This window comes from Heliconius melpomene, chromosome 13 (genome assembly GCF_056956725.1).
Source record: "Heliconius melpomene rosina isolate 202511_hmr_F chromosome 13, ASM5695672v1, whole genome shotgun sequence".
In the NCBI taxonomy this organism is placed as follows: Eukaryota; Metazoa; Arthropoda; class Insecta; order Lepidoptera; family Nymphalidae; genus Heliconius; species Heliconius melpomene.
In genome coordinates, this window is record NC_140401.1 from 18,048,847 (window position 1) to 18,073,597 (window position 24,751).

The 24,751-nt window shown below is 31.5% G+C and overlaps 1 protein-coding gene across 1 annotated transcript in view; it reads left to right on the plus strand.

Moving 5' to 3' along the window:
• The first annotated feature begins 977 nt into the window (after positions 1-977).
• AstA (allatostatin A) overlaps positions 978-24,751 on the plus strand; it is a 40,853-nt gene continuing 17,079 nt past the window's right edge. The window contains exon 1 of the mRNA XM_085195967.1: positions 978-1,091. The gene's annotated coding sequence lies outside the window, so the exon portion shown is untranslated. The remainder of the gene's footprint in view (positions 1,092-24,751) is intronic.

Here is a 24,751-nt window from a genome sequence, read left to right on the forward strand (position 1 = left end):
GTGAAGGTAGTCGCTTCAATTCCCGCAAATGCAAATATATGCAAGATTGTAATTTATTCAAGATTTTTCGAAAAAAATATTTGGAAGATTAATCTAATTAAGCTTTTGAAAAGGCAATCATTTATTTATTTTTTCAGATAGTAGAATTAACCTCGTTTCTCATATTTTATTTCTCATATCTTACGGACCATGTGGATCATCATTGTGGGTTCAAATCCTGAAATACATTAGACACATATATTAGACATTTCTAAGAGGGTTCTTAAGTTTAAATTTGGGTCTTAAGTCGTAGGCACTGCTCCTCAACCTGCAACGCGATGGGGTCCCAATGACTCCATTGAATATTAAGTAGCATCTTCATCTTGTTTCGATGTCAGTACATATAATATTATGTTTTGATTAACTCTATATCAAACATAAGAAAATATTATTGGAAATAACAAAATATTTACCAAAATATTTTAAGGCTTTTTGTTAGAATGCTTATCTAAATAAAAACAACGTACATTACACATATATGTATGTATTGTATATGTATTTTTTTTATATTTATTTATTCCATATAGGCTGAATATATGTATGTATGAGGAGGATCAGGATTCATTTAGTATACTTTGTTAGTAATAAGATACGAATCCTCGTTCTTAGGACTTGGTGGTAGATCACTTCGTAAATGTATGTGTGTAAATAAATGATAGAAAACCTTTAGTCAAGTTATTCATATTTTCCTGGAAAACGAAACGAAGTCTCTTAACACTAAGCGCCCAGGTTCCCTCTGCCTACTCTACTATTTTCGGGATACAGCGAGAAGCTAATAGAAATAAATATCAAAACTCCCGAAAATTAGGGCATTGGGAAGATATGTTTTAACACTAGGTTTCCTCTGCCTACATTTCTATATAGGGTTAAACTATAAAATAAAATAACAAACGTAAACCCCATAACCGGAGCTAGTATAACAATTCAACAAGTGAGGCGGCGCCCCGGCTCTAGGCGGCGCCTATAAAAGCCCGACGCGATGCCAGTGAGGAACGCGAGCGCGAGGGCAGGCCACGCTGGTACCACCCGCTACTACTTCGATAGTCTATCACGTAAGTTTTGTATTCATTTTTTTAGTTTTAACTACGAAATATGTTTTTAAAATAATTAAAAAAATATTTAATAAGTACTTTTAATATTTTAAAGTTCACTTAGAAAACATAATTCCTAATCAGTTTTCAAATTATTATACGTTTTCTAAATAAGTATATTTAATAAGCTTTTCGTGTTTTGAAATAGCTTTTAAATTGATAGCATTGATTTATTTTCGTTTTTTATATTGAAAAGTTAATTGTTACTCACGTAATTTTTACTTATTCTATAATTAAAAATTAATTTAATTCTTTAAATATTTGTAATAAAAAAAAGATGTACTTAATTGGTAATTATGACTTTTTATATATTATATATTATATTATCATTGACGTTTTGACATTTTGTTTTGGTATAAATTTTAAATTAATAAATTGGATAAAAATGTGGATTTTTACTTTAAAAATTGCAAAGATTTCCTAATTTGTTGCGTTATTTATAAATACATAATAAATAAAAATTTTAAATTACTGTACAACTTCAGTTTTCAGTCACATAATGTTTCTTTTTTTTATTTTTAATAACGAAAAAGCTTTGAAGATCATTAAATAAATATATAATAAACTATTAATGTTGTAGAAATAATTTCGAAATTGATTAAATTGATTGAAAGTTTAAATTTTTACTTAAAAAGTCAAAAATATTTTTGGTTATTTGTTAAACTTCGATGTTTACTTACATAAGTTATTTTTTTTTATTAAGTTCTAGAATGGGTACTTAAGATATATTTCGGAATATAAATTTTCGAAATTATTTAATAAATATATAATGAGTTTTACGTGTTTTCAAATAATTTCGTAATTGATAAATTGGATGAAATTGGTTGAAAATATGGATTTTTACTTTGAGAGTTCCAAAGAATTTCGACAAGACGTTTTTTTTTATTCGTATATAATATATATAATTTTTAAATAACTATAAACTATAATTTCACTGCTTAGTCACTCATATGAGTTTTCTATTAATTTTAAGTTTTATTTACTGAAAACATCTTATAATATATTATTAAATATATAATAAAAGCATTTCGTGTTTATATAACATTGAAATTGCTAAATTGGATGTAAATTTGGATTTTGAGTTTAAAAGGTTTAAAGAGTTATGATAATTTCTTACATTATTTTGTAATACTCGTATATTGTAATATTTATTTATAATAAATAAATAAATACTGCCACTCAACACGCAATGCCTCCAAAATTCGGCAAAAAGTGGAGTGTCTTAACACTACGTTCCCTCTGCCTATCCTGCTGTGTGTGGGATACAGCGTGAAGCTGTAATATATTATAATTTTTTTTTTAATTACTGCAACCTCTACATCTTTAATGTTTGCATAGCGTTAAATTATTAAATTAATTTAAACTTTGGAAATATCTTACAATAGCTTTTTTTGCTTTTTACTAAACTTATAATTATGGCATAAAATACATAAATATTTTAAATAAAATATAAATTAATATGTTCTTTTAATTTGTAACTAATTTTTAATTCAGCGGAAAGTGCAGCGCGAAGCTGGAAAAAAGCTGATTCTTAATTAATACCATTTATAACTAACATCCATACCAAATTGATATTACTATTGAGCTTGTTAAAAAGTTACAGTTTTGTATGAAATATTCTGAGTTTCGTTAAAAATTGGAAATTTAATTAGTTAAAAATATACATATGTATACGTCATCAATTTAACTAACTTAATTTTATTTATAATATTATGAAACAGTTTTCAACAAGTGAAAATGTGTCTGTGCATTGAACAGTAGCGATACTAAATTAATATGAAAATGTATTTCCATTATATTTCCATTTCTTCGCTGGTATCGACGCAATGCGCGGCGTTGAGTTCGTTATTGCGTATATGCGTTGAGTTATTCGGCAGAAAGTGGGGAACGGAATGTCTTAACTCTGGGTGCCTTCTGCCTGCCCTTCTGTGTGCGGTATACAGTGTGAAGCGTACAGCGTGATGTATGAAAATTAACAATCAATTGACGTAAAAAGTAACATTATTTATTTACTCAGGCTTTTACTCAAATCAATAAAAGAAAAAAAATATATTTCTTTAAGCAAACCGTGGAAAGTTTAAAACATACTTCTTTGAAGAAAAATACCCGTTGAGTGTCTTATCTTTTATTTGTATCAACGGAAACTGCCTTACGTACTGGCAACAGCTTCCCTCACACTGACAATACTGACCTTCTCTCATAAAATGTTATTTGATGATTGAAGCGCACTTTAAAGGTCTTGGATAAATATTATGTTGAATAAATTTCAATATATTTAACGTTTAAATATGTAACAGACGGAACAAGGGGATGGTATTTAAAAGGAATGATTAATAGATAAGATGGCATTATTGTGTACAAAACAAAAAGGTAAACAATATCTGCTAAGTGATTTTAGCGTCTATTTACGTCGATTTACGAATTCAATGTGTTTGTGTGTGTTTTTTCTCGCTAGTATTATAACAAAATAAAAACATCTATTTGAGGCCATCGTGGCGCAGAGATACAAGCGTGTGAGTTCGCTTTCGACGCGGGGGAATGAATTTCTGGTAATGATGGCGGCGATGAGTTTCGCCACTAAACACGCAATACCTTGAGAATTCGGAGGAAAATGGAGTAACAGAACAGACGACTTTAACACTAGATACGACTGTGTACGTCGAAATGCTCCACAAGATGTGAGTTAGCATGTTACAATTATTTTCCAAATATAAAAGAAAATACAACAATTAATATAAAAAGGCGGTCTCATGGCAAAAGCTGCCGTCTCTTCCAGACTACCTGTAGAGCGAAATGAAGCGATTATACAGTCGCAAATTTGATAAACAAATATTATAAAGCTGAAGAGTTTATATGGTTGAACGCGCAAATCTCAAGAACACTTTTTTGACTATAAAAACTATCCGTTGAAATCTGAAGTCTTTGCGTGTTGAGTGGCGGAACTGAATGCCGCACTTTGCCTCGATATCAAAGCGAGAAAATGAAAATATCAAATATATCGTTTTCTCGAGTGGGAATCGAACACACAACCGTCGCGTTCATAGTCACACGCTAGAGCCCCTGTATCACAACGGTTTCGACTATGCAATAGCAAGTGGAGGATCAATGCCTACTCGGGGCAATGGTCTTATTTAAATTATTTTCATTTTACATTAGGAAAGGATAAACGGGGAGCAGAGTGTCTTAACTCTAGGATATCCCAAAATAAAAAGTGAATAATAATATTTTTTGTTGTAATTTATCCATAGATTTGTTGTGATTCTGTAATACCCTCGTATCGTAGTGCAAGTGGACAAAGTGTGACAGTAAGCGCAGTAATTGTGGATTCAATTCCGATATACGGAATTAATTATTTTAAAATCCTCGTCCAGCAAAACAGCTGGCGACGTTGAGTCCGCCACTCAACATTATTCTAATTCGGACGGAAAGCGCAAACACGACTTGATACTAGCCTTGATACTACGTTTCCTCTGACTACCTCGCCTGACCTGCTCTGGCCTGACCTGATGTACCTAATGCGGGATGAAGCTTTAAATGATAAATTAGATAATACACTTCAAGTAACAGAGGACCTCGATTATCTACTTCAGAACAAAGTTCACGCAAAGAGCAGGCGTCGTGTGTTTAAAATATTTGACTTTTAAATGAACTTCTTAATTACTTTAATAATTACAATTCGTATATACGTATGTATTTACTAATATATATATACCGTCATTATATATATATATATATAAGACATTCCGTCTCAACAATATTCGAAACACTATGTGTTGACCGGTTAGACAAGTTAACATCACGCTTTGTCTTGTTACGAGAGCGAGGAAATGAAAATAATTCATTCGCCCGAGAGCGAATTGAACCTGCAACCGTCATCTTTACATTCAGAAGCTGTGTCGTTGTGCCACGATAGCCTAAAGATCAAATATTCCCCGAACCCAAGAGACGATAGACGCGGCCAAAACCTAGTTCAATCCATCTCAAAGATTACAATACGCGAGTACCTTAATTGAGTTCGCAGCAAAGTTTTCTATTGTACATATCTCTTAATGAGCGACATTTAAAACAATATGCCTCATATAATATAATATAATATGATATGTATATATGTATGTAAAATATCTTAATATGTTCCGTATAGAGAAATTGAAATTTCATTACGATTTAAATGCTTTGTCTTCATTTCGTATTTTGTGAAAGTTGTGCGTATGAAATTTTGGCTTTGTTCTGTTTTATGGCGTATTTGGAAATCATTTGAGTATTCCCTCCGGGCATAAAAGATTGTTAGTTTCATAGCTCTATCCCACACATAGCAGTGTAGGCAGAAGGAACCTGGGAACTTTGTGTTAAGACACTACGTTCCCCAATTTCCGTCAAATCCTCGATTCGATGCGTTATGAGTGGCGAAACTCAACGCCGCTCTTTACCTCGTGAGTAGTACGAATGGAAAATGAAAATAATAAATATTTCATTTTTTTTAATGGAATTCGGAACCATAAAGACCGCGCTTTAAAAAAAAGCAAGCGAAACCGCGTGGGGCCCCTAGTACTTAATATAAATACGTATATACATATAATATATTGTTCACATTACACAAAAGGTTTTCAATTTTTTAACGCTCGAGGACATCGGATATGAAAATTAAATTCGTTAATTTCTGTCAAAGAAGTCGCATTGTAACTTTCATGTGACATGCTCGTTAATTGCTTTCGCTTTATTTTAGTTGAAATTGTAGTACCTAGATATATTTATGAATGGCTAAAATATTTAGTGAGTTAAACAGTGAGAAAGTGTTGACGAATACTCAATATGGAGATAGCTACTTGAAAAGTGGTTGTAGGTTCGATTTTTCTTCCGAGGTATCTAAAACATTTCACCTTAGTTTATCAAAGACACTCTATCTTATGTTTATTCTTAATCAAACATAAGAATAGGAATTAAAATTATGATTTAATAAATATTTTTACATACTTGACATAGTTATCATTACTAAATGTTAGGCTTAAAGTGAAAATAAAGCCTATATGTTTTTAGATTAATACTGTACTCCGCATAAACAGGGTAGATAGAGGGAACTTTATTCTGAAAATATTGTAAATTGAGTGGAGGAGCTCCATGACGCCGACGATCAATTTGTCTCGTTACCAGAGCGAGAAAATAAAAATTGATTCTTTCCCCCGATTGGCAATAGAACCCACAGTCGTTACGTGTAAGCGTAACCCCTAACAAAAACTATAAAAAAAGTCATAATGAAACTCTTACGACCATACAAAATATGCTAGCCTGACCACTTCTGGAAATTCACGTGAACTCGCTTATGTCAATATGCGATATGGATTATTCAATTAGAACTAATGAAAATTGTAATAGTAATTCGTAGAATTTCGATAAAAGTGCGTAATTTTCCTGTGTCTGGCTGAGGACCATCAGTCACTACGACTTTAAGTCTTATTCGGGGAAATATTTATAGTTCAGTAAGAGCGACAGTTGTGAGTTCGATTTCCGTTTAAGAAGTGAATTATTTCTTTTTCCTTATTCTAGTAAGAAGTCAAAGCGCATTGTCGATATTTTTTTAGTTTCTCTTCCGTAAAACCGAAAAAAAATATTTTAAAATATAACAAACACGCTAAGTAAATAAAAATATAATAAACGAATAAACATTTAACGTAGCGGTACTTAAAACCGTGCCTCTAGTTCACCGTCCGAATGCTCTAACCATTTGAACTGTGATTCTAATCGAGCTACGTCGAACTTCTTATACGCTTCTTACAGCTTATTTTTATTGATAGCATATATATTTATATTTATTTCGGCAGTTCCCAAATATAATTATACAAAACGCAACGTTATGTTTTTTGGCCGACTTTTTTTTTTATAAATCGAGTCCTATCGTGGTGTAGAGGCAAAAGACGTAGATTTATTCCTAGTTTTTCTTCAATTTACTTTGATAAAAAAAAAAAAAATTTCGTAAATTGAGTACTGGATTATTTTTATTTCAGTACAACTTTCAAACTATTAACACTCTGTATTTATGGAAACTAGACTGAACACTATCACTGAACGTAACGGTATTTAATTAATTTAAATGCATTTACTTATTGTTGGTCAAGTTTAACTAGAGCACCCGTGCTAAGTCATCCGTATACATAAACTAGTCGTTCCGCAAACTATTGCATATTTATGGAATATAAATGAAAATAAAATAGTATTACTTTAGTAGAGCACAAGGGATTTTAATAATGAAAAATGTTTTAATTTACGATATTTTACTTTAATGTGGTAAGTTCTGTTCCCTAACTATAAACATGGTTGTTGTAGATTTGATTAAGAGACATCATAAGTAATATATATGCTTTAATATAATTTAGACTTTTTCATTTGAAGGTAAATATTTTAATTTCATATGAAAATTAAAATCTTTGCAACTTGGAAAAATTTATTTGATAAAATGCGAATTTAAAGCTTATAAGAAAATAAAGGCTTGAAACTGCGAAATTGAACATAGTGGTCTTGAAAACTTTCCAAGTGCTTTGACTACTACGCCATACGTTATTATCCAACTACGTCGAGTACATAATTACAAGTCGATCTTGTAAAAGCGTATTAAAAATAGATTATAAAATAAACTTGAAAACACACACACACACACACACACACACACATATATATATATATATATATATATGTTATGTATGTAAACACTTAAGGTTAGACCAATGTCTTTGATACCGCTACTCAAACCCAATATATTAGTTAAAAGGCTCCCATTGAGTATAACAATATTCTCTTTGAAAGTTAAATATTTAGAAGTACTTCAATCCTCTCCATAAGAATACAAAAATTGTAACAAAATGTAAAAGTATATTTTTGCATAAATATAAGTATAATAAAATTATCTTAAAAGCTTAGTAGCTAAAGCTAAGGGAATTCTAAAACGTTAACGGAAATGTAGTCAAAGGGCCCAGCAACCTTATCGTTATATTAATGTCGAGTGGATTGTTTAAGTGCAATTATTTCATTGATGATTATAAATAGATATTAAGCACTTGTTATAAGTGAGATTGGACTGAACTGGAAATATTAGTAAGCATATTTATAAACCGATGTTGAGCAATGGGAACACATCTGACTGTTCATGCGATGGTCGTGGGTTTGGCCCCACGAGACAGTGATCATAATTCATTCACTGTGATTACACGCTCCGATAGACACAAGGCAGCGTTGAATTTCGCCACACAACGGAGTGCACAGCGGAGTGTCTTAGCCCTAAGCTCCATAGAGCCTATTCTGCTTTAAGTAAAAAGCGTGAAGCTGCTTTTCTAAAATATTGACAACATTAGTTAATGTTTTTAATTTTTTTAATGAGTTAAATTTAGAAAATATTATTTATTCCCACTCATAACATTACTTTGACAATAAAAGAAAATATATAAATTTTAATATGAATTAAACAAAAACTTGTTCTAAAAATGTTAAAACGTTAATTAGAATTAGAACAAAAGGTGGGGCGATTGAAAATATCTTGATTTAATGAACAATGAAAAGGCTTTATTAGGTTAATGTCAATAGATATCTGGTGGGAGATATCTATAATGAACTGAAATCTCATTTTACATAACAAATATTTTCATATTGTTTTTAGTGCAAAAATATATTTTTAGAAAAACAAGACAAATATTTTATAAAGATCATTTTTTCAGTTTCATGCTGTATCCTGCATGTAGCAGGATAGTCAGAGGGAACATGTTGCTGTATTTTCCAGAAATTGCATGTTGAGTGGCTTATTCTTAAAAATAATGTAGGCACAATATGTAAAAGCACATTTCCTCCCCTCACATCCCCCTCTTGTAGACTAACAGACAGTTCTTACATATTACCCAACACGACTGCATGATATTCCAGTAGAGTTTTCAAATGAAAGCCGCGCCTCATTTTGCAAGGCTCTATAAAGATATCAAACAATGAATAGTCGACAAAAGAGTTTTAATTACAATTTCACTGATAGTAATGAGAAAATATTATAAGTATTGTACTCTGTAGTCGTGTCGGTTTGTGATTCATTGGTTTTAGTATTAGTTTGTCAGTGGGGTCGTGGGTTTGAAATATTGGAAATATATTTAATTTTAAATCCAAGCTGTATCCCGCATTATACTAATAGCAATCAGCAAATGTTATTTAGTATCAAAATGTGCAGTTTTTCATTTTTGTCGCTCTATTTCCGAGTTTTTGCGCAGCGAAACTTAACGCAGTGTTTTGTCTTGTTACCAGAGGGATAAAACGAAAATAAACGATTCCTCTTAGTGGGAATCGAACTCACAATCGCCGTAGCTTCTACATATATTTTTACAGGGTCATAGTAATTATATGTATGCATGTTACTTGTTGTTACAAATTGTTACTTTCATTTTTTTAATTTTTTTTTATTCAACACTTTATCCTATCCTTTTCAATATAGGGTCATAATCAGAAAAAGTGCACATTTTGTGTCTTTTCTTGTCCCGCTACTTTGAATGCGTTTTAAAAATACAATTTTAAAGATAATTTAAATATTTTGCCATTTAAGATAAATTTACTTATTAACTTAAAGATTTTTGTAATATTTTAAATGTATTAAGGCTTTTAATAGTATTTTTTGTTAGTTGCAAAAAACTTTTCAAAATGCTTCCATACAATTTTTCGTGTCCCATTCACCACTTTACTATTTAAAAATTGATTTGTTACGAATATTTATGGTTTTATTTGATTTCAGATATGTTTATATTACTTTACTTTATGCATAATATTAAATAGAACTACTTTTATTGATACATTATTTAATAAATAATATATATTAATTAACTAAATTTGTCCCAAAATATTGTCTTTTTGTTACTCAGGGCTAGTAACGTACAATTAAAATATGAACGCAATTATTTTGGATGGTATTTAATATTAGTTTTTATTGTGGCACCATTATTCTAAAAGTCAATGCTGTCGTAGCTACAACCAGTAGTGTTCTCGCTGCAGTTGAGGGGTTCAAATGTTTTAAAGGGAATGCGTAAAATTACATCTCAGGGTTATAAACGGCTTTTATTTTGGTAAGTATTCTATAATTTCGTTTTCTTGTTTATGTTATTTGCTTCTTTTTACAAAATCTCAAAAAAGAACGTCAGTGCTTGCACATGCAAAATGTGGCTTATGAGCAAATATTTAAAAAGGTTAGAATTTCTCAGACTTCATTCTCAATTTCGTTATATTTCGTTACGTAACGAAACTGAGAAAATATGAAGCCTAGTTCACAATTACGGTACCAATGTTTTCTTATATATGTTTATAATAAAATTTTATCGAACCGGTGCTTGTATATGAAAGATATGTATATAAGAAAAAAAAATTACTGGCATATGAAAAAAACTATTAGTGACTTTTCATAACGTAAAGTAACCAAAAATAATGATTTTTAAGTTTTTTTGCTTGTTTGCTTGTTTGTCTATGTGTTTGTGCACGCTAATCTCAGAAACAGCTGAACCGATTTAGTTAAAATTTATTTTTATTCTTTCTGAAATTAGTTGTGATTTTGTGATTATTATTTTTTGATATATATTTTTGTATTTTCAGTAAGCGTAAGCTCCTATGTCAAATGCTGAAACAAATGCCTTTTTTTTTTAGATATAGAGAACGTCTTAAAAGGACCAATCCTATTAAATATGAAGATATGCGGAATAAACACTTACAAAGAATTAAACTTAATTCCAATGATAACGACTCAAATTTTGATATATTTTAAAGTGAATTTAATTTTATCATTAACTTTGTGATCTCTAACTAGAAATATAAGTTTATTACGTTACGAACTAGCATTATTATATTGTTAATATTCTCACTTTGTTATGTTTTCTTCTTACATTTATAATCAGTTAATTCAACGATTGAACCTTTAAAATTTTGATCTGTGTCTCATTAAATAAAAAAAAACAATAGTTTTATTCATATAATATCGTTATTTTGTTGTGTATAATGCCTTATGTCATCAGTTTCGTAACAAACTTTATCAGTGTTGTTACTTGTCAGTTACGTTACGAATTCGAAAATGTCCACTTTTCTGATTATGACCCTATAATGTTCAAAACAAGAAACAAATGTACAAGGAAAAATATAAACAACCACATATACCGAGAGATATTTAAAAAAAAACACATTTTATATAATTATTTTACTATAGGTAGTTACTAAACTATAAACACAGTCTTCGTTTTCACGAACTACAAACATTTTCCATTATTATTTTATGTAATTTATTACTTAGGTACATAGAATTTGTGAATTAAATTCTGATAGCTCTAAACATTTGGATTACAAAACTTAGGAAGAACTCAAGTTATTATATTAATAATTTTACATTGGCGCAGAGGGTAGAGTCTCTATTTGCTACGTACGGGATAAAGTGTGAAGAATATTCTATATATAAATAAGCAAATTTTACTGTCTTCTAAATTGAATTTATTTTAACGTTAATCCAAAACGACGTTTTTTTCCTTCTCAATTAATTTTACTATTAAAATGGTAAACAACGCACACAAATTATAGCAAAACATAAGCTCTTATATCAAAACTTTGAAACCACTAACTAAAATGCTAATAGAGTCATTAAGAGACACAAAAACTGTATAGCTATTTTAAGCTTTGGGTATGATATTACACTATAATCTATCTTGAGGCTCCTATAGGCACAGTCAGACAATAGCGGGTTTAACTAACACTCGGGAAAACAATATATTTTAATTATTTTCATTCGGGTAGATTTAAACGCGGCGTTAAGTTTCGCCGTTTAATGTGCCATGCCTCGAAAATAGAGCGGAGTACCTTAATACTAGGTGCCTACATGCGGTATACAATATTAGTAGTATGATCCTGGTCGCCAGGATTTTCTAATACCCAAAACAAATAAAAATAGTTTAAAATTCATAGTAAAACAATGTTATGTTAAAAACCGTGAAATAATAGTGCAAACTTTGTATTTCTGCAAAAGTTTGCTTACTTAGCGTTTTGAAACAATGAATATGAATATTTAGATTTTTTGTGAGCTCACATTACTTTGTTATGCTCTTTTAAAAATAAAATGGTAAATTTTCATTTTGCACAGTTTATCGTCAAATAAATATTTTTTAACGCTAATAGTGGCGCAGCTAAGAAATAGCTAACGCAACGGTAGTGGGCTTATTTCCGATTCGACGGATTGATTGTGTGTTAAATTTTACTTCTTTTTCCTCATGAAAATGTTAAGTATTTAATTTCCACCAATGGGATGCAAACCCACAAATGATTCGACCTACGTATATATTTTATATAATATACATTATATATTATGTATATTATAAATATAATTATTTTATTGGGTATTTGTCAAAATCATTACTTCACCAAAGCTAGAATGTCAGGAGTTTGGAGTGACCACTGAGCTTAGTTAATGACTCTACCACACGTACCAGTACGGGTAAATAATTTTAGTTCATTATTTCAACTTGTTCACTCCTGCAGCCGTTGTTATGCTCGGACTTTGAAATACCGTAGCTACCATTATATGTTATTGTATTAATGAGGAAATACTTATTTTAATGAGTTATATTTTATGTTTAGCTTATGTATTAATAGTGGTTGCGGGTTCAATAATGAACTAAATAATAATGTCAGCTTTAATGCCGCTAGGGCACAATGTTGAGGGTCCTATTCCCACTCGAAAAAAAAAAATTTAACATTTCCATTTCTTAGCTTTGGTAACGAGACAACCTGTGATGTTGAGTCCCGCCCGATAGATCGTTTTCATTTTGAGGATACTAATGTGTATAAAGAAGCAATTTTATAATGAAGTCCTCTGAAACCTTACATATTTAGAAGTAATCGTAGAAGGAATCCCATATAATGACATTTTCGGTAATGCGCGTCATCTAATCATTCCCCCACATAAGGCGTAGTAGAAAAATGGCTTCACGCTTTTTCTCGCATAGCGAGATAAGCAAAGCACAAGCCCATTTTCGAGGCATTGCGTGTAGAGAGGTAAACTCAACGCTGCACTCTGTCTTGTCACTAGAAGAGAACCAGAGATCGAACCGACAATCAGGTTTTACAGTCAGACGCTGTCACTGCCCCACAACGGTCAAACATAAACATATAGTCAAAACGTAACCTTTTAAACCATACATTTTCATACATCTCAATTTGAACTCCACAAACACGGTTGTGTTATCTTGGGATACAAAAAACTATTTTTTTATATAGAGAAAGATGAACAAAATGTTCGACACAAATTATTGTCTCTCAAAAAAATTATATTATAAGTTGGCATAAAAGAGATAATATACACATATAAAACATATCTACTTGTAGTAGTAGAATGCAACAAGTATTCGTAGCGCCAGCTTGTTCCGTTGACTTCCGTTCGCATTGTTTCCGGTGGAACTTGTCCATTTCAATATTAATATTCACTTTTGTAACATGTTCTCTGATGATATATTGAGGCCGTCTTGTTTTAAGTATGACGGTTGTGGGTTCGATCCCCACTCGGAAGAATGATTATTATAGTTGAATTATTTTAATTTCAAGAAATTCTATTATCTAGATAAGAAGTAGCGGTGGTGAATTTTGCCATTCAACACGCAATGTCTCAAAAATTCCTAAAAAATTACAATGAAGTGTCTTGAGACGCAAAGTTATTACGTATTTGTAACTTATTACTTAATAGTTACTTTTTGGTTCATTATAGGCACAGTTTTAATACATCTGTAGAGTCCTACAAACATTAGATTCAATTCTAGCTCAAATATATTTTTTACAGAAAAAGAAAAATAAGCATTTTTTAAAATTTTTGTGTGTTATTTCACACACACAAAGAAATGTATATAAATTTTGACGTAGCGGAATTTGTATCCGCTACGGTGAGGACGCTACGGTTTCCAAACCGTAGCGCCATTAAATCGACATTCTCATCAAGCGACGTCCAAATTCTTATACGCTTGTTACTTCGCAACGCTTAGCCTTCATCCTTTTTCAAATATTATTTTATAGCGGTTGAGATGTGATACCACTATTTAATATGATCTTATTTATTTTACACTAAATGAGTAAAATTAAAAATCCAAATTGTGTGGAGAAATTGTCCAAATTTATTTAACTCACAGATACGTGAAGAGAAAATAATCACAGAAGGAAATAAAGAAATTTAAATAAATACCAATAGAAAATACAAGCTAAACTAGCACGTAATAGCAAGAAGTTAAGGTTGAGAATTGAATGCAAGCTAAGAGAGCAATGGATACACAAGTGATTGTCGCAAGCGATTCTAGCCGACTCTTTAAACGTGGCGATGCTAGCTAGCAGCCTACGACACGCATAGCAAAAAAACTCGGAACAGGTTTGAATTGTTCTAATGCGCTGCGTGCGGATGATTCTAGTAAATGTAATAATATTAATTTTGAATAAGTAATGTTCCCTACAATTTACTTATTTAAAACTACTATTGAACACTTGACTGAATTTTATAATCTTTATGTAGGAGATGCATCCATATGAATGGTGACCCAATGAAGTCTTCCGCACGAATTTATGTCTAAATATGGTTCCTATCGGGCGGAAACGAACCCGCCACCATGGCTTTCAAAGTCAGCTACTTCCTTTATACGCGTAATGGTTCATTGGTATATTATCAAAAACTTCTTGATTTAATACAATTTAATTTTCAAAAGTCTCGAAGTCAAGTGTTTACGCCCACGAAGCTGGCTGTCAACAGAAAGATTTACTGTCACCGCAATACAATTAATTTTGCTCTATTCAATTTTTTTTCTCAACTGAATTGAATTGTGTTTGAACCGTTCAAAATGTATTGTACCTCAGAGTTGTAGGCTTAAATTCGATATTTTCGGTAGTGAACCTCATAATGGGAACGTAAATGATTGATCGATCGGTTTTATTTTATGTGGAATTTGAAATGATGGTGGTTGTGGGTTTGATTTTTTAATATCTGTAATTTAAATCTATATTAGTATTATAAAGCTGGAGAGTTTGTTGAATTGAACGATATACATATACACCGTCCACATATACGTCCAGACCTAGTAACAGGGGCAGCGTTCGACTGTCACTATGATACCTGTAAATACAAACCCTTAGCTATGTAAGCTAGTACTATAGTAACCTTCGAAACCTAACGTATTCAAAAGAAATATAATTAAACTACAATTTTTCATATTATTTCAAACGTTTCAAGTTAATTCACAGATGTTTAATTGAAATAGCTTCGATCTGATGTATTGAAAGGAAACATTCGCTTCTCATGTAATAATAATAATGAACAATTGCGATTTTAATTGGAAATTACACGGCACATTAGCAGCTAGAGATATAGCTTGTTTAATAAATGCATTTACAAATTGACAGTACCGATATTTCTATATTTTTTTTCTAATATAGAGGGAACCTAGTTTTAAGACACTTCGTTTTCAACACCACCGCCATATTTTCGAGAATGGTGGACCGGAACGATAAAATAATAAATATTCATAATGATAACATTCTGAAACTGTCCCACTTCACCAAAAAAAGCATTTCAAAAACCACCAATCGTGGCACAGGGGCACCAAATGTGACTGTAAAACCGACTGGTTGTGGGTTCGATTCCCACTCGAGGAGATGAAATATTTATTTAAAGTTATATTTCCATTTCTGCGTTCTGGTGTCGAGGTAAAGCGCGGCGTTAAGTTCTGCCACTTAATACACAATGCCTCCAGAATTCGGCAGAAAGTGGAGAACGGAGTATCTTAATATTAGGTTTCCTCTGCCTACACGGTGTGCGTAAAGCTGATTAAATGTTTTTTTAAATAAAAATATTATTTATTAAATTCCACAAACTTAAATAACAATATATATATACAAAAAAGGGCCAAAACTCCAAGATAATATTTCATTCACTTACACCGCGCAGTAAATATCAATAAAGCCTTATCTAAAGCGGTTACCGTAACTCTTAATACAGGATTTAATATCCTCTTTAAGAAACGCACAGAAAATAGCTTTAGGCTTAAAAAATATAGTTTAAGTAAATTTTATTTCTTTTAGGTAAAGGTGCGATCCCCACTCGAGAAAGTTAAATATTTATTTACGTTTATATTTCCATTTCTTCGCTCTGTGGTCGAGGCAAAGCGCGGCGTTGAATTCTGCCACTCAACACGCAATGCTCCAAAATTCGGCAGAAAGTGGGGAACGGAGTGTCTTAACGCTAGGTTCCCTCTGTCTACCCTGCTGTGTGCGGGATACAGCGTGAAGCTGATAAATATATACTTATACTAGTGGGCCCGGACGCGGCTACGTCCGCGAAAATATAAGCCTAAATAATTAAAATAAGTTAAAAAATAATAATAAGTGGAGATTTATTATTAGAAAAAATATCTGACTAACCGAAATGAACAAACAAAAGAAGTAAAAGTAACTTAAGGTAATTCTTAATATTAGAAAAAGTACCTAAAATTTGCCGTGCGCGCGTTCTAAACATTTTTCTATATTAAATAATTATTAATTTTTGCGAACAATATTAAATAAAATCCCAAATTATTAAAATTTCGATATTTTAAGTGTATAACATCGGTATAGATAACCGAACTGAGATAAATTAATTATAAGCAGCAAATAATTACATAAAAATTAACAGTAATTCGAAAATATATAAAAATTTACAAAACCATCAGTCATCTGCCCGTTCGCGTCGGTCATACTCATACTATACCACTCGTAGGCTAGGTCATTTGTAATCAGTGACATCTCCTTAATTATTTATTAGAATGTTATACAGTAAACTATAATTTTCATCTAGATGAAATGCTAAAAGTGACTATTATATTTATTTTCATAAGGATCAATATCAAATTATAGAAATCATCTAATTTTTGTTAATGTATACAAACCTATATCGGCGCACGCCATGTATGCGTTAAGCACTTTGGATGACGTTTTCTTAAAACAACAAACTGTGCAAGCCGTTGCTTAGCAACGCGTAGCGACGATTGTTATTAACATGGCGGAATAAATTGCTTGTCAAATTAATTATTTTAATATATTGGTATATATCGAAAATATTACAAATATGAGAAAAAAAAGGATCCTATGTTCATCCCGGGACCCTCAAGTATCTCTATATGAGTATTTTATTATATAGTATTTTATTTATCACAATTAAATTAGCGGTTTGGCCCTGATTGCGTAAAAGACAGACAGACAGACAGACAGACAGACAGACAGACAGACAGACAGACAGAGTTACTTTCGAATTTATAATATAGGTATGGATGGATGTACAAAAATGGCATTTACAATAAAATAAAATCACTTTTAAATTAATTTATTTAGGTCTAATGAAATAAATACCTTTTAGTGTTTTCATACAGCAAATTATATAACTACAATAAATAATTTATTTCATTTATCACAAACAATTGAGTGCATAACAGAGTTGAGAGCACTCATATCAAAAGTTATTTATCATATTGTTTCAAAATTCAAAAATCCAATTCAAGCAAATTATGAAATTATTTGTAAATATTATTTATAACATCAAATAACAAAACCTAAATGAAAAGTCCTTAATGTTGTTTTCATTACAAATTATTATTTAATTAAAATTATTTGTCATTTAATTTAAAATTATTTATCATTATAACCCGCATACAGGAGAGGGATGGGCGTAGTGCTAAAATATTCCGCTCAATACCGAACTTAGTCTCCTTACCAAACCAGAGCTAGGAAATGAAAGTGAATCATTTCTCCAATAGGAATCGAATCCGCGATTAATAAAGATAATACTACAGATAAAATCACATATAAAAAAGATTTTTTACCAATCATTATTATTACTTATTAATAATAAAAATGTTACCAAAACGTTCCTATAAAAATCCATTTAAGAGTAAACATAATCATTTTATCACACACTTTAAAGGCCAGCAGCGTCGTCGTCGGCGCCAACCGATAAAGAGCTCGTAAAATTGTATATAAACTAGACTTCGTGTAGTAAACTTTCGTAATGATTGGATACTTAATAAATCATGTAGCGATAAAAAAAATTAATACCTAAATCGAAGAATCGTAGAGGGAGTGGTACACCTCGGTTCACTTGCGAGTACAGTCGTCCACCGGCAAAAGAGATATGTAAAAAGTGTAGCGTAGCGCTACGTGCTCTTTGGATACGTAAAAGCCTAGCCTGAAGTTACACAATAAACAATCGTGTTATAATAGAATTTTTCCGATACCTACATATATAAATATATCTAATTTTGTACTTCTGTGTTGGATAGAATAGGATTCATTTATCAAAACTATATTACATCACGCTACGACCAATAGCGATCACCTCTCGCGAGCAGATCATAAATTTTCAAGTGCTCAGATACCTGGTGAACACCAGCTTGTCAGCGATCTGACTATGACTTTTGCCATGGTCGGTCAACTGGTAATCTTCTCATATATCTAACTCATTGCTGGACAAAAACAATAGACTGTAGGGGGGAGGGGGGAGGCTCTGGTTATCTTACCATTGACTTATGTATAGTCAGATACTATAAAAAAAGAATTGTACTAATAGTCAGCTACTATTAGTATATTTAGAACTCAACGCACCTCTACTATTAAATTAAGACATTTTCTTCAATTACCGCTCAAGTTTAACGAGTTGAACAGCTAATTGTAAAGACGGTCTTTGGATTTTCGGAGCAAATAAATAGGAGACTGAAACTTCCCATTTATGCATATTGAAACAGGCAGCAACAATCAAACAGCTTCACGCTTCATCCTTCATCCAGCAGGGGAGCCAGAGAAGGTAGAGCCGTGTTCGCAACGTCCACTATCATTAACCTATTCATACATGTCCTCCGAAGGGTCCTCAACCTTTTTACGTGACCTTCCTCAAATTGCAAAACACATTCCAAAGTATATAATAATCATAATCTCAGTTATGTTATTTGGCAACCACTTCCGATACAAAGTGGTCTTTGTAATTGAAACTCTCAAGTGACGCATGCATTTGTGTACTATTGTAGTTGAGTAAATATTAGTTCAGTTATATTGCTTAATGAGGTTAATTTGTGTTTGCTCGAACATAACGTTACAATAGACACACATACAAAAGTACATATAACCATATTTTATTGGTTGACTAGAAGTATTAGCTTGGTTTTTAAACGGTTTTATTTAGCTCACTCCGTTTGTTTGTTTATTTATTTATTTGTTTGGGTCAAATTTAGTAATTGATATTTAACCCTCTTTCCGATAACCTATTGATATGAAATTTGGTATACGCCTTTGATTCTGGTGACAATACAATTATCCATATTCAATATTATTGTGAATCCAAGATGGCCGCCGCTCCAAGATGGCCGCCGCTGCAAGATGGCGGACAACTTAGTTTTTTCAATCCCATTAATATGGGTCTCAAATGAAAGTAGAACTAAAATAAAATCGTGGGGCACGTCCAATACCTACAATCGAGAGACATGGCATGAGACTTCACCCACCTAGTGGTAAGTAGCAAAATCGTGGGGCACGATTTTATAATATAATATAACTTTTTTATATTAGTTGTCTTTATAGAAAAGTAACTCATATATAATTATATATATATTTGTATATAAACCTATAACCTTTCAATTACTGACTGAAACTACTAGACCTAGAAAGTTAAAATTTGGTGCGCAGGTAGAGTAGAGAGTGTAGAGGAGCGTTAAGAGATTCTCGATTCTACCAAAAATGTGAAAAGACAGTATTTTACATTTCATATGTTAAAGTCCACTGAAGAAAATTTACGGGTGACAACGAGTCAACTTTATTTTGACCCAATTCTTGTCACCGATTTTCATCATATGATGAACTTTATGCAAGACCATAATGTACCAGAAAGAGCACTATGACAAGTAGCTTTGAATTATTCAAATTATAATTGCTGTATTATCGATCAAATACTATGATGGATATAAAGTAACGAGCCGACCGACTACTCCACTCACTATCGATTAATAATAACCGTTAAAAGTATTAAATAGGTTCTTAACTTGATATGAAAGATACATTTTTTTTATTCAAGACCGTTTTGGTCTCTGACTGTAGACGGGACGCCTGTGGGTTCGTTTCCAACTCGAAAGACTGATTGACTGACTGACTTTCATTTCTTTGTTCTGGTAGCAAAATAAAGCGAGGCATTCAGTTCCACAACTCAACACATAATCTCCCGTTAATTGGAAGGATGATGACTGAAAAAGTGAATTGAAAATTGAAAAGAGTGAAGTGAAAAAACACTAGCTTCCCTTTGCCTTGCTATATGCGAGATATCAGCGTTAAGGTACATTTTTTAATATTTATAACAACAGTTCTAGAACGTTTGCCATATCCAATTACTCCAACCCTCGTACATAAGTGACGCCAGTAAAAGATAATAAAGCTATAACCTTAATAGTTAACTTCTAGATTAAATATGCTAATGGAATGAGCTATCGGACGGTATCGTTATATGAAACATTGTATATAAATTGTTGCGCTAGATTATGCTTGTGGTGTCATAAAGAATTTAAACCAATCAAAATATATTTTAAACTAGATACCAAACGTGACTTCGCCCGCTTAAGCTTATTGCTTCCAAATTATACAAAATAATAACATAAACTATAGCCTATGTGTTATTCTAATATATAAGCTATATTCATCAATATCCTTTGAGTAGGTTTTCCGTGAAAATGGGACATACATCAACAACTTTTAAATTTATAATATTACAATCCGGTCGTGGCTTTGCCCGCTTCAACTATACAATTATTTAATGACTAATATGAATTACTTTCATGTTCTATTGTCATTATTAATTTAGGAACAATATCCATAAATTAAAAACTGAATTCAATAAAACATTTATTTTGTCGAATGAGAAACTTTATATTGATTTTTTTTAAATTTAAGAATCGATTTAAATAGAAGAAAGATAAAAAAATAAATCTTGCGAGAACTACATTTAAATCGGTCAAGTTATTTCTGAAATTCAATTTTGCCTAAAGTATGTTTATGATAAACGATCATTGTGAGTGTGAATAATGTAAATTTTCGCGTGACACGACGGTTGTCGTCTCCTCATTTTTGTAATAAAACAATTGCGCGTCGTTGAGTTCCGCCAAACTACACGCAATGTCTTGAAAGTTGAGTGAAAAGCGAAGAACGGTGCACACTACATATATAGGGTATTTAAATTGTTAACCTGAAGCCTCTGTCCGCACAAAATCAAAGTTTATTTGATCTTTAAATCCTTTGAAATAGCCGTTGAAGGTGTTCATGCACTTGACAAGTGCGATGTAAGAAAAAACATTTAAAAGGGAAAATATACATGTATTTAAACAACTTTGATACAATACAAAATAAAGTAATCAGTGAACTTTGAGGCTATCCTGACGGAGTAAAGCAGAGTCAGCGTGCTTAAACGCGTCGGTTGTGAGTTCAATCCCCACTAGGATAGATGATGATGCCTAATTTTCAAGACATTGGAGAAACTCAGTGCCATACTTTGTCTTGTTAGCTAAGCAAGAAAATGCAAATAATTCATACCTCTTAATAAAATCGAATCCACAACTCCCATCTTTAAGCAAAGACGGCACGCAATGACGGCATCAAAGCCGCCAAAAAAAAAATACCCATTGTCAATGTAATAAGAAAACGTATTAAAAATGTATGTAACACGAAATTCATAAGAGCTTCGTAGTTTATGTAACATGCGAGTTTGTTTGAGGTCCACTGTGTGGTTAGGGTGACTGTTGGTTTAGGAAAATAGAGTTTTCTTAAGAACGATTTTATAACTTTATGTTCTTTCTGAGATCGGATTACGATAATTACGTAAAATATTACAAATGATTTGTTTAAGGAAGATAATGTAAATGATAATTTATCCCACATAGCAGGGTAAGCAGGGAAAGTGAGAAGACATGCTTTTCATTTTCCGGTTCGTCATATTTCAGAGTCGGTACCAAATATTTTTTATGGCAATTGCTTCAGAACTTTTTGAGAAATAAACAAAAATAAAGAAAAATATTTAAAGTTATCTTTTTAACAACATCACACATGAACTAAAATTACAAAACAGAGAATAACACAAATAATATTATTTACTTCAAAGTTAAAATAATTAAAGAAACCCAACGATTTTTTTTAGCGAAAATGAAATATTAAATATTATATTTCGTCGAGTGAAAATCGAAACCACAATCTGTAGTGTTTTCTGGTGACTACTTACTTGAACATATAAAACATACAACATTCCTCTGGGAACTTTTCCAAAAAAGTCACTTAAACTAAGTCCCCTAACCGTCTGAATGATTTATAAGTTAACCATCAAAAGTTATGAGGGTTACTAAATTAATTTTACAGTTCTAATTAATAGAATTTTGTATTAATTTTTGCGTGACAGCCTTACGAGGGCGACCCGCGGGAAGCAACCTCGGTCAGTTGACTGTTCCCGAGATATTTGGAACTGTTTAAATATTAATGACATAAAACCTTAGATTACTAGGGTACTGTGAAGGTCTATGATGTAAAATGTAAATTGTTGTGAACTTTCATAGTTTTTTATGTTATGTTATAATAGGTTTTATCTATCTACATTAAGAAAATATTTGAATCGATTTCCCTACTTTATCACTAAATTATTGTCTTAAATATGAATACAATGCTAAGCTATTATTTCTTTAATAAAATTCACTACGCCCCGAGCTGTTCCTCTAGAACAATATTATAAAATATTCCCAAAACAAAACAACCCCTTTAAGAGGACATGACGGAACGGAAGGAAATCAAAGTAATAATAGCTTTACAAAATCTTTTGTTTGCTACATTATTTGTATATTATTATTTTTTTACACAAATCGAGTTTCTTAGATTTTATTACATATAAAGCTAAAAATATTGAAATGAAAGCGGAAAAGGTCTAGTTTATATCCATTTAAAATTGAGTTAACTAAAACAATAAATCTTATTAAAAGTTCTCACAAAGAAGCCTTCACCCAAATCAGACTAATAATAAAAGATAGATATTTTCAGTTCTATTTGAACAAAGGCGGTGGGAAAAACACGAACACTGCATAAATTAATAGCGAAAAGTTACAGACTTTACTGGCACTGGCAGTGATAATAATAAATGGTAATAAATTTTGGGTTCACACTACACATACGAGGGTAAACAGAGGGAACCTGGGCACCTAGTGTTAAGAAACTTCGTTCCTAGTTACCCACTTCCCTTCCCAATTTTCCGTTGAATTCTGGAGGCTTCTTGACTAATATATGTATTTATTATAATTAAATATCTATATATACTTTTCTTTAAAAATAATTTTAATTTAGTTTTTGATTGTGATATTACAAATAGAATTTTCTAACAGAATTACACCATATTCTGTTCAAAAGATCTCCATTTACTAATGAATGTGGCTTTTTTCTTCATTTCCTAATGAACACGTAATTTCGTTTTTCACAAACTTTGACATTTTTAGGTCGCGAGATGACGTTTTAGAACAGTTTTGAAAGACAGACTCATTTTACAGTTTTTTTTATAAGAATAAGGAAAATATTGAGACCCTCGTGACGCGGCAGGTCAGCATTTGACTGTAAGCGTGTCGATTGTAGGTTCGTTCCCAATCGATGGACTTCCACGCTCTACTACACGCGAACAGGATAAAACGCGACTTAACACGATCTAGAAAATAAGGCGAAAGTCGAGGAAAGCAATATCTCACACTAGGATCCTTCTGTCTGTCCTGCTGTATGCGGGCTACAGGTGAAGTGGAAGAAAAAATAATTTATATGTCTGTTCCCACACTTTAACGGAACTCAAAGTCGCGCTTTCAGAGCGAGGGAATGAATATAATTCATTCAGACAAATCGCTATGCCACGACGACCTCTAAAAACATCTACACTATAATTTTAAATATTACCTTAAATCAAAAAAGTAAATACTCATAATGTAAAAATCGACTAATAATACCATTTTACACAAGTTATATATTTTTAATATGATTCATTATTCTACTTCCATTTAAAGCAGACTAATTAAGCTCTTAAACAACGAGCCAATAAGTAAGAAGCTCGTGGAACTCTCAACAAGCTAACTCGCTAAGTTAAGTTTTATTCAAGTTTAGTTACCCGCTCGCGGCTTCGTCCGCTAGACGCATACAAATATTTAAGTAAATATATTTAACAAATGTTAATGATTTTATTATAATTTTGCAATTAATAATTCGTACTTTAAATATTGTCTTTATTTTTCCCCCTTCTCTTCTTTTATTATTATATTGTATTTATTCTTCTTTTAGTCTAAAAAAAATCTAGAAAAATATTTAGTTATTTTATATCTATATCAGTAGAATAAAAAGTTAAGTTAAACCTATATGTTGCTCCACAACCTCCTCTGTGTTATAATGTTACTCTCATTAAAAATATTTTCAACTATTCCGGAAATTAACAGACAAATAAAAAAATAAAATTGTTCGTTTGAAAAGGTTTATCTTACACGAAGTTCCCTCTGTGTCGGAACTAATTGACACATCTCGCTTATTACTTTGAAAATAATTAATATCCCCAA